Here is a 12,153-nt window from a genome sequence, read left to right as displayed (position 1 = left end):
AGCTAAAATTACATGATCATAGTATCTTAATTTTTTGTATATTAAGATATTTTGGGTCACAATGCTATTGTTTTATCTAATTTTTGGTTTACTAATTCTCATTAGTAGTAGGATTACAGTCAAAAACAGTATTATCAACAACACTTTTATTATAACTTTAAAAATTATATCAATATTGTCAGTACCATAACAATAATGCTTTTGAAAGCAAACAATTATCACATGTTTAAAGACTGATTAATAATAGTGATAATGATAAAATTATATACTAGGAAGAATTATACAAATACAATTACAAATATTTGAATAATACCAAACAAAGAAGAGACACAGTAATAGAAAAGAAGTTATATGAAAGCACTCAAGATTCAATAATAATCTGAATTTCTGTTTATTATTATCTATAATATTTAACTTTTCCTACTAACAATAACGATGTGAAAGTGTTGGGGATGCGTGTGTACACATATTTATTTATTCAATATATTATGTATTACTTGTATACCCTGCATTCTTTACAGAATTGCAAAAAAAAAAAAAAAAATAGGAAGAAGCTTACTAAAGGTGCTTAAAAGTTGTGACAATTGAGTTCAAATTGCCTATACTCCAATAGTGGTGATTAATGCATTGATGACTAGAATGTCTTTGTAATGATGTTGATGCAAAAACAAAGGATACATTATATTAATTTTCATTAGAAACATGAGTATTGATTAAAGCTGGTTAATGTTAAAAACACCACACGCCAACGATCATACCACGTTGAAAGCACCGCTTCTCGTCCGATCAGCGAAGTTAAGAAAACGTTGGGTTGGTCAGTACTTTGATGGGTGACCGCCTGGGAAACACCAGATGCTGTTGGCACTTTATTATATAAACTAAATATGCTAAGCATTTCATTACTATTTTAGCAACTCTTCTTACATTTATATAAACAAATCAATTGAAATTATACTTCAGTCCATGGAAATTAGAGTAAAAATCATCGCCGTCGGAGCAAAGGGAAAACGAATAAAAACTCATAGATGTAACAAAAGCAAATGCAATTCTCCATTTTAAACCCTTTATTAAGTTTCTGATACTAATATATATAATATAATATATATATCACAATTAAATTTTAGCAATATATTTGGCATCAGGTTGAAGGATTTGGTTCTGTAGATCGTTTGATTTTCAGAAAACACATTTATTTCACTTTCGTTAGATGAATGTTGAAATCAATGTATTATATTTACTGGATAACAGTCACAAAGAGAAGCACACAGCACAACATTCTCGTATCTCCGCGCCAGACAAAGCAGATCTAGAAACTGCATATGATAATTTTCTAAACAAAAACTTACACAATAGGAAACTACATATTAAGGACCAGCGTGCACAAAGAAAGAGCTGACCTAGTTAGAATTGCCTGTACTCCGCCAGTGACGATTGTTACATTGATGGCTTGAACGTCATTGTAATGAAGTTTGATGCAAAAACAAAAGACACATTGTTTTTATGAAAAGTCAATGAACACTGAAATAAAACTGGTTAATGTTAAATATATAATCGCCAACGATCATACCACGTTGAAAGCACCGCTTCTCGTCCGATCAGCGAAGTTAAGCAACGTTGGATCTGGTCAGTACATGGATGGGTGACCGCCTGGGAACACCAGATGCTGTTGGTATTTTATTGTATATCAATTATTGTATATTATTTCAATACAATTTATAGCAACTCTTCTTATATTTGTATAGAGAGATCAATTGATATTTTACTTTAGTCAATAGCAAATAGTGAAAAGTTATCGAAAAGAGGGAGAAGGATAAACAGAAAATTGATAGTATGAATCATAGAGGTAACTAAAGTAAATGCAATTCTATTTTAATAATTTCTCATAATAAAAACATTTGTTTTAGAAAGACAAAAAAATGAAGCTGTAACAAGTATATTAAGTGTATTAGTAACAATTATATTAGTAATGATATATACAAAAGAACAATAAGAATATGATCGTAATAAAGATAGTCTAAAAAAAAGAGCTTTGGTTCGGTCTTCCAGGGCCGAAAAAAAATAAAAAATGACTGAGTCGTCTGCGTATAATCTTATGAAATGAAAATTGAAATGTATGTCCACTGCCATAAATATACAAACTGCTAATTCATTCGCCAACGATAGTAAGCATTTGGTTGGAAATACCACACGCTTCTTTTTCGGTAGAAAATCAATAAATTATATTCAAGGTTAACAAGCACAAACACAAGCATACAACACAACACTAGGGCCAGTCTCCGCGCTAGATAAATATAAAGAATTATATATGAAAATATTCCAAACAAAAATTGCGCAACACGAAATTGCACAGTAAGGTAGTGACAGATAGAAAGCTCGAAAAATGTCTATATGGAGGAACAACAATCTTCCCTATTTCTAATTGGTTTTCTCATAATTATCATTATGGTTATCATTACCGTAATTACTGATATCATTAAGCTGGCCATTATCACGATTATTAAGTATCTTCATGTTAATTTTAATCTAATTAATAATTTACTGATTAACGACATTTTTGGTAGGATTACAATTTCTAATTTTCTTAAAGAAATTATCATCCATAATATAACCAGTATCATTGACATGGTCAACAGACAGATAAAGCAAATGTAGATATTGTAAATGAAAATATTCTATGCAAAAACTTCCACAATAGGAAACTACATAATAAGAGAAGTGACAGATATAAAGCTAATAAACATGTCCAGGGACACTGAGGCACAATAATCTACGTCTTCCCCATCCGTGTTTGGGTTTTTGTTATAGTTATCATTAAGATCATCGTTATCGTAATTACTGATATGATTAAGAAGGCCATGATAACCATTATTACATTTTTGCTTCCCATGATCACTATCACTAGTTTTATCTATTTATTTATTTACTAATTATCTTACTAATGGTAGGATTACAATTAGATTATTATCAGTATTGCTTTATAATTATCATCAATAATTTTATCACCAGTATCCCCGATATCATTATGATTTACATTCATCATTTAGTTAAGAGATGGGCAGTATCGTGATACATATATCGATCGATGCTTTTGTATTGGTACCTGTATCCCTTTAGCGATTCAATATCTGCATCGTTTTATCGGTATCGCTTGGGTGTTTTTCTCAAAATGAAAACGAAAAAATGGTACATCGATACTTTTACATTGCAATTTTTTATAAGACCGATTCTTTGTATTATAATATATATATAATAGTATAATATATATATATATGTATATATATTATATATTATTATATATATATATATGTATAATTTTGTATATATATTATAATATGTATATATATATATAAATATAGGTATATATATATATATACATATACAGCTTTGCATTGTTCACATCTATTTTGTCATGAAATGGCAATCAAAGGCTTTCCCCTTCAAAATTACCCATAATGTTGCCCCCAAAAAAACCTGCATATAGCTTGACAGATACTAAAAATAATTGTTAATGCTAGTATGAATACTACCATGATAATGAACTGAAATTTTCTGTATTTCAATATTTAACTCGTTTACGAAATACATATATATATCCTCGAACAAGTTATATGTAAAATTTCCAATGGGCTGGTTGTTACAAATTAACCAAATATATAGAAGTAAAGAGATGACTAGGTTACCCTCGCCGACCCGTGAGTTCGCTCATGCGAAGCGAGTGACTGCCGTGCCGGGGCAGCGCGAACCACCGATGGCGCGGGGCCCCCCTTTTACCGACCTTTGTCCTCCTTTCCTCCTCCTGTAAGCTATGCCCCAACTTTTCCCCCGCATGTTAGGTTAACCCCCAACTCTTTTCTTCTTAAAATCATCTTTTCGATCCCCCCCTTTATCTTCCCCTCTCCCATCTTGTTTCCTCCCCGTTAACGGGTCTTTTCTTTTAACCTTTACTTACTTACTAACTGGGACTAGGTGGACAAGTGGATTAAACACTTTTTGGTAAAAATTAAAGGTTATAAGGGGGATAGCGCGAACGGAGTCCCCCGCTTACAAAAAAATTTCGCACTCGAGTTAACCACATTTGGGTTAATCGCAAGGTCAGCGGGCAACCCGGGGTGCAATGATGAGCCTCGCCTTAGGAGAACCGCCTTCGTGATCACGGTATCTCCTGTGCCAGGTAAGTATGCTAAAAACTACCCACCCGCCGACCCACCATCGCTCACACTCAGAACTCACACCATCTACAATACTTTATACAGATAACAAATTACCTTGCTTTTCTAAAGAAAACTCCAAGTGAATGACACAATTACATTTCAAAACTAAGTTTAGAAAACAAAAACGTTCACATGCAAGGGGATTATATGTGAAACTATCCTGTACATATCGTAAGGTGAATAAAAAGCTCCTCGCGCAATTAATTATATCATTCTATAGACATTTACCCAAGTCCGCGTTTTTTTTAATGTTCGTACGCATACTGATGTGTGCGTACACACACACACATATACACATATATCCATAAATACCGATGGATATACATGTTTGCATAAATGTAATATTCAGACGATTTAAATGTACACGCGGATATATGCTATTCAGATCTTTAATTATATTTATACGTAACACTAATATCACTCTGGAAGGTATAGTTAATTTAGACTATAATTTTTTAGATATATTTCCCAATTTTCAAAATAGGGGCAATGCTAGGGGCCTGCTTCAACTTAGCGGGGATCACCCCGGGTTTTCCGTCCCTGGGGGATTGGTCCCTCCCTCCAGGGAAAATATTCCAATTTATTAAATAAATTATAACTTTTGCAGGATACCAACGCCCCCTTTTAAAATGGGTAGGGACGCTTTACGGATTCCTACATGTTGTGGGAAAATCGACAAAGAATACAGAAATTTCCAAAAAACGATCCATTCCCCCCAACGGGGTTTTTGTATAAACTTTTTGGGGTTTCCATTTTATGTCTGTTGCGTTTTTTCTGTCAAAAATGAATAGTGTCAAACGGGTCCCTATACATCCGGATTAATTATCATAATCAAAATATAAACTAATTCTCTTGAACTAGTGCCACAGGTATATTATTATAATATTACTATCATATCAAATTGGTCGAAAATAAAAAATCTTTTTCTACTCTGTGCCACCTTTGACTCATCATCTACGTGCATATCAAGTGCAAGATAGAAACACATTTTAAAACTTTTATAAAGAAATGAAAATACAAGGGCTTAAACCACTCTGCCCACAGAACACCAAAACCCCAAAATTTACAATAGTTTTCATAGAATGTACATTGGTAATTGTTCATTCTCTTTGAAGAGGATATGAAAAATTTAAAAATTATATGCTTTCTCAATTTTTGACATTAGCTATTTCTAAAAGTGATTCAAAAAGGTTTCCCACAAAAGAGTGACGTTTCCAGATTTGCTTCCCGTTGCCGAGGGTGAAATAATGCAATTCAATTTAGACAATATGTAAAATATTGTGGAGTAACCCCCCCCCCCCCTAAAACACTAAATTTTAAACGGTTTTCTGAAAAAGGAGATTTACTGGGGTTTTCCTTTCCCCTCCCCCATGGACGGAGGTTTTGCAGTACCTCAAGGGTTTGATCACATACTGTCTCTAGGAGCTATTAACATAAAATTTATGAAATAGTTGATATTGTAAAATCAAAAATGTTAGTAACACCTAAAAATTTGGAGTGTGGAAAGCCCTTTCCCACTCCAGAGAATCTAACCCTCCAAAAAACCTTAAAGTGCTAAGATAAAAGTAATGTGTAATGGTTTTTTTAAATAGAAATAGAAATACCTCCATTACGAAGACTCAACACTGCGTATTACTCAGAAAACCCAAAACCACTAACACACGATCATAAAAGAACGTCAAGCTTGAATGCTATGATTGTCACATCATTTTCAACTTTGAACATTGCAATTTTACGTTTTTATATTATTTTGCCTGGATTGGGCGTTTTTTAGTTTTCCCATACTTTTTGTAAGGTTCTATTAATCTTTTTAACATTATTATCGTTATTTCCCAGGACGCATGGTATAATATTCGTGCCCCGTTGTTAAGCACGTTTTTCCGACTCTCCAGATTTTTTGGTTATGTGCTACCGAGTCACATATTTACAAAAGTAAAGGGGTTTACAGAACCAAAGAGGTAATTAATAACTGCAATAGAATACAACAATAACATGGTAGGACAAGGGCTTACTGATAACAATGGCATAAAGAGTAGACAAAACTTTTTAACAAAAATTTTGGCTAAACACTCAAGTCATTTCGGTTTTTAAACCCCCCCCCCCGATGCAAAAAAGCTTTACACCTTTTTATAATAAGAGTTTTTTCCCCCTTTTTAGGGTTGTCAAAAAATTCAAGAACACTTCTTTTGGATTTATGTTCAACACTCAGCTTTTTTGATCCTTCTTTAAATCGGAAACCGAGTCAGAACGGTCATAAATCTCTAAGCAAACGCTTTAGAGCCGCTTCCCCCTCAGAGGATTACACTAACAGTCCCCATTTTGGTTGAACATATTTCCCAGAATCTCGGCGAGAAACCCGGCAATCGCACTAAGAAGTGATCCATAAAGTTGATCATGCTTTTATAACTACATTCATTACACACTACTTTTACTGAGGTCTTTGTTTTAATACAAAAGGGGTTTTTCGTTCCCTATGTTGATGTAAATGAGTAAAATGTGGACGTATTTGCCATTTAAAAATAATTACATAATCACACCCATTTGATCAAATGGTTACAGTAAAGTATGGGGGAACTTAATGCATACACTTACATATTTAAAACAAGACGATACAATAACGTACACAGGGATAAACTAAAAAATATAGAATACTGAATGCGTTTTTCATATTGTTATTCCCCTGTATCTCCCAAGAAATTCATTTGCACTTTCTAGGTACTACAAGATAAACTAATACGAGAATTAAAAGGGGCGGTATCTTAAAACCGTTTTTTCGATGATTGATGATTTAAGGGGAAAAATATTCCTCGATAAACGATCTTTCATTTCTTTTGTTTAAGTTCAGTTATGTTTTAAACTACTGGCTTATATATTTGGTTTTAAAGTAAATATCAACCAATTTTCTTTTGCGTGCTAATCTTATTAAGTAAAATAATAGCGCTTATTTCAAGATACGTCTTTTTGCCCTTTTTACACATCGCTCTACGAATCCTCAGTCTACCCTTTTTTTTTCAATTTGGTTACCATTTATTTGTAACTCTGGTTTTCCCCCAAACGCATAAATCTTTCGCCTTTTCTAAAGATTTCCGTGGAGGGGAACAACTCAATGAGTCTTACTCAATTTTTTTTTATGCCACCGGGGGGTTTTAAACTCAACTTGAAACATAAATATAAAGATTAAAAAAAAAATATTTTTATAGTAAAGGGAATGTCTTGATAAATTCAATTATTTTTTTTTTTCAAATTTTTTTGGTTTAAAAGGATTTAACCCTTCCCCCCTCGGGTAAAAAATGAAAATTTTTTTCCATTTATAAATTAACATCATTTTTCCCTAAAAAAAACCCCCCCATTTGGTGTTCGACCCAAAAACACTTAAAAAATTTCTATTTTTTACAAATTTTTCATCTAAGCTTACACTCATCCTAATTTTTATTTACTTGGTGGTGAAAAGGGTTATCTTTATATGAAATAAAATAAAGTGTAACATTTGTATGGCTTTAAATTGATTATGTGGCGAGTGTGTGGCGCGCGCGCGCGTGCGTGGTATTTTTGCCTGTGCGTGCGCGCGGCGTGGTATGTGGCCGTGCCCGGCGTGTGCGTGTGTTGTGTACTACAATAACACGTAGTGGTTACCTACTATATTTTCATTTTGATCTACTCTGAGATAACTCCCACCAATATTTGTGTGTGAAAAAATACACATTTCATTAATCAAATATATGAAATGATAGCATAATCCACCGCGAGAAAACCGTTCATCCGTAACTTTAAAAAAGCATAGGAAACGAATGAAAACCAAAGTGTACTACACATATGCCCCACCTTACTATATAGCGGGAACGCGTATGGGAAATCGTAATTTGTAATTAAAAAAAACTTTTTATTTTGTGTTCAGAATATTTTTGATGAAATAAAATCCCTTAAGTGAAGAAAAACATGCAAATTAGATTAATATGCCAAATGTTGCTACTGAAGCTAGTCTCATAAAAGTAAACAACATTTAACTCAATGTCGCCAGGAAAATACTGTGACCTATTTTTTTATTTTTATTGTTATTGTTATTGTTAGTTTTTATTATTGCTACGCCAGTGGGTCTTTCGGAGATTGTGCGAAACATGTGTTAACATAAAAGGAAAACCTGGGCAAACATGACGCAGCTGGCTGTGAGCGGGGGAAAACAAGCCAGGAGACGGAGTTGGGTGCCCTCCTGGAAGACCTCGTGTGTGCCCTTGTGACCTGATATAACTTTGTGTTGCCCTGTTATAAGCAGTATCGTGCAGTGTGACATGCTGGTTTCCCCCTGTTGTGCTATAGAAAAGTGTACGGGTAAATAACTTGTGTAAATAAAGGAAAGACTGTCATTTTGTTTTACTTCGTGCCCTGCCTCGCCATTTGGCGTTTCCTCTCCTGGTGTTCTGGGACGCTGGGGTGTTCGGGCCTCTTGGAGCTTTTCAGTGTTCACGACCCTGTATATAACACGCCGTCTGCCTAGCCTGCCTTGTGTTGGTGGCAGAGAGACGAGGCGGCCGGCGTAACAAATGGTGTCAGGAGTGGGATTTGTGATATTTGATCAGTGACGCGCCGATTTATCATGTCGTCCAAAGATGGCGGCAGCCATGAGCGAGGGAGGCTATGACTGGCAGGCACGAGTGAGGTGAAGCCGAGCCAGATGGACCTGATCACTGCCATGCTGGCCGGTATGAGGGAGGAAATGGCACAAAGGGCAGAAGAGCAGGCACAGAGGGCACGCGAGCAGGCGCACCATCTCGTCGAGATGCAGGCAAGGAAGGCAGAGGAACAGTTCTGCCAACTTGTTGAGGTGCTACAGAGCAATCTTGCATCTGTGAAGATGGAAACCCCAGCAGTACACCGACAAGGCCTGAACAGCGTGAAGAGTGAACTGATGGAGGAGGTGCAACTCTGAAGGGCGAGGTTCAGGGCCTGAGGGAGGAAGTGAAGGAGGAAAGGCGGCGTCACGAGGTAGTAACGTGCAAGCAGAGAAGGCAGACGAGGTTCTGGAAAACAGATGCCAGAGTGTCAGGTTTACTGGGGTCTGCCTGGGGTCCGTGGCAGGAAACCCCCAGGCCTCGCAGCGTCGTGTCGGAGCCAGTGGTCGCTGCAGAAGGCTGGGGACCCATCGGAAACCCGCTCCCTTGGATATGGGTGGCGGCAAACTCGGCCCCGGTCAACCCCCCTCGTCGCCTCCCTCACCCCCTTCCTCCCCCCCGGGCGTGTTAGTTCACGGCACGCGTTCCCCCACCCCGCAGCCCCTCGGCCTCCAGACATTCTGTGAAGCGTAAGCTAGTTGAGTACGACGGGAAGGGGGCCCCTGGGAGGCATATGTCCCCCCAAATTTTAAAATACTGGCATCTGCCCAGGGCTGGAGCCAGGAAGAGAAGGCCCTACAGCTGGAAACAGCGCTAAGGGGCCCCGCGGTGGAAGTTTGGGGCATCTGCCAGCATCCCAACATGCCTCTTACACCAGCGTGGCGGAGGCTTTGAAACGCCGTTTCGGGCACCACCACCAGGCCGAGGAATATCGGGGCCCACTTGAAGAAGCGGACTCGTGAGCATGGCGAGACACGGGCCCAGCTGGCGCAGGATGGGGAGGCGCTGGTAAGGAGGTCGTACCTGCGGCTGCGGAAGATATTGATCGTGGCCTGGCCCGCGATTTCTTTGTTGACGCTTTGCAGGACCAGCAGCTGCAATCTACATTGAGGAGGCACACCCTGAGGACCTGCAGGTGGCGCTGGCAAGGGCCTTGGGAGTTCGAGGCCTTCCTGAAGGCAATCCAGTGGCCTAGGGCCAGCTGCTCAGCCCCGCCGTGACCTCCGGGGCCGGAAGGCTAAAGTGGAGAAGGTAGCATTGAGGAAGGTGAGCCCTAGCACTTTCCAAGGCTTGTGTTGGGGCTGCAGTGAGGAAGGGCACAGACGTAGTCAGTGTCAGAGGGAGCGGAGAACACGTCCTCTCAACTGGACGGATTCGGGATGCCTTCCAGCAGTGCTGAAAAGGACGGGTGGTAGGTATGGTAAACCATCCGAGTGCATGCCCTAAGGCTAAGGAAGTGGTACAGGCGGAAAACTCGGACAGGCTGGAGAAGGGGGCCGAAACCAGCCGTCCCGGTTTCCGGGCCCCGACTTGGGTAAGCTGCCGTCGAACCAGCACGATGCAGGTGGAGGGCTCAATAGATGGGAAGCCCATGCCGCCTGACAGTGGACACTGGGGCTGAGAAGCCCCCTAGTGCGGCCTGATATGTTGGCCACTATGCACTTCCAGACGCACCACAGAGACTGTGTGCTGTCACGGGGCATTGTGTGCAGCTAAAGGGGGCCAGTGGAGGCTCGTTTGGCGTGGGCAGCACGGTGCAGCGGCTGGCGGTGTATGTGGCCGATCTGGACGAGCACTGCTTGCTGGGCCTTGACTCCCTGACGCAGAGTAAGGGTGTGTCGACCTTGGATGGAAGCTGGTGAGAGTGCCCGGTGAAGATGTGCCCTTGCTTCCAGAGGTTGGCTGTGCAGAGGTATTTATGGCTGAGCGACTGCACCTTTCCCCCAGGACAGAGTCTATAATCCGGTGTCGACTGTCAAGAGTGATGCGTGGAGAGGGGCCTCGTGGAGCCCATCCAAACCTGCAGCTGGCTGATGGCGTAGCGGTTGGGTGGAGCCTTGTTGGACCAGGGGAGGGGTTAGTTACAGTTTTAGTAGCTAACTTCTCTGATAAGGACCTGAAGGTGCCAGCTGGTGCAAAGCTGGGCACTTGTGAGGAAGTGGAGCGTCCAGAAGAGTCGTCGGTGAGCGAGGAGTTGGTTGGTGTGGGGCCGTTGCCTGACTTCCTCGAGGACTTGGCGCACCGGCTGTGGCGTTACCATGGGCCAGGAAGCTACTCCTGGGGCCATGGTGAAAAAGAAGATGACGTTAGCCCCAGTAGCGGCGATGAGGACGTGGCAGACGCTGACCGAGATGGGGACGAGCATTTGGACGGTGAGGGCGATGCAGCAGACGTCAATGGTGACCATGAGCCAGGTCTTGGGGCAGAAGATATCCCTCTGGGTGCCACTGCCAATCTACCGCCGCCCACTCCTCCTCCAGAGCGACTCAAGAGAGAGCGAAGAAAGCCGCGCTGGATGAAAGATTTTTGGTTTCTGAGAACTGATTTTATTAATTTTCTGTAGTTTGTTTCAGGTTTAGGTATGTCAGAGCAGACGGGTCGTCTGCTTGATAGGGGGGGGATAGTGCTACGCCTGTGGGTCTTTCGGAGACTGTGCGAAAAAATGTGTTAACATGAAAGGAACCTGGGCAAACATGACGCAGCTGGCTGTGAGCGGAGGAACAAGCCAAGAGACGGAGTTGGGTGCTCCTCCTGTGAAGACCTCGTGTGTGCCCTTGTGACCTGATATAACTTTGTGTTGCCCTGTTATAAGCAGTATCGTGCAGTGTGACATGCTGGTTTCCCCCTTTTATTGTGCCTATAGAAAAGGTACGGGGAAAAAAACTTGTGTAAATAAAGGAAAGACTGTCATTTTGTGTTTACTTCGTGCCCGCCTCGCCACTTGGCGTTTCCTCTCCTGGTGTTCTGGGACGCTGTGGTGTTCGGTGCCTCTTGGAGCTGTTCATGTTCACGACCCTGTGGATAGCACGCCGTCTGCCTTTGCCCGCCTTGTGTTGGTGGCAGAGAGACGAGGCGGTCGGCGTAACATTCTATTATTATTATTATTGCTCTGTAAGTGTTTTTGCCACAAAGGAGTCTATTAGTAGACCTTGCGGCCTTTCCTGATTTCACCTTTGCTTGAATTTGCGGGAAAAGGGTTTTCTTTACTAATGCTATGAATATCGATGGTGTTAGTTTTAGTATAGACATTATTATTAGTTTCTGATCTTGGTACGAACAATATAAAATATTTTCGAAAAAAAAGGGAAAAGGGTAAACAGACGAGATAGGTAGTA

General features: G+C 40.2%; 3 non-coding genes and 1 pseudogene across 3 annotated transcripts; 3 read left to right on the top strand and 1 right to left on the bottom strand.

The window, feature by feature from the left end:
* The first annotated feature begins 744 nt into the window (after positions 1-744).
* LOC119570222 lies at positions 745-864 on the top strand (annotated as a pseudogene).
* A 689-nt stretch (positions 865-1,553) lies between these two features.
* On the top strand, positions 1,554-1,672 carry LOC119570213. Its single transcript, XR_005228381.1, has one exon. It is a non-coding gene; the product is annotated as a 5S ribosomal RNA (ribosomal RNA).
* A 2,340-nt stretch (positions 1,673-4,012) lies between these two features.
* Positions 4,013-4,179, bottom strand: LOC119570223. Its single transcript, XR_005228389.1, has one exon. It is a non-coding gene; the product is annotated as a U1 spliceosomal RNA (small nuclear RNA).
* Positions 4,180-7,245: 3,066 nt separating this feature from the next.
* LOC119570221 lies at positions 7,246-7,360 on the top strand. The gene has a single exon (XR_005228388.1). It is a non-coding gene; the product is annotated as a U5 spliceosomal RNA (small nuclear RNA).
* The last annotated feature ends 4,793 nt before the right edge of the window (positions 7,361-12,153 follow it).

The sequence above is a fragment of the Penaeus monodon genome, unplaced genomic scaffold (genome assembly GCF_015228065.2).
Source record: "Penaeus monodon isolate SGIC_2016 unplaced genomic scaffold, NSTDA_Pmon_1 PmonScaffold_2317, whole genome shotgun sequence".
NCBI lineage: Eukaryota > Metazoa > Arthropoda > Malacostraca > Decapoda > Penaeidae > Penaeus > Penaeus monodon.
Note: the sequence above shows the minus strand (reverse complement) of the source record. Positions and strands in the feature narration are given on the sequence as shown.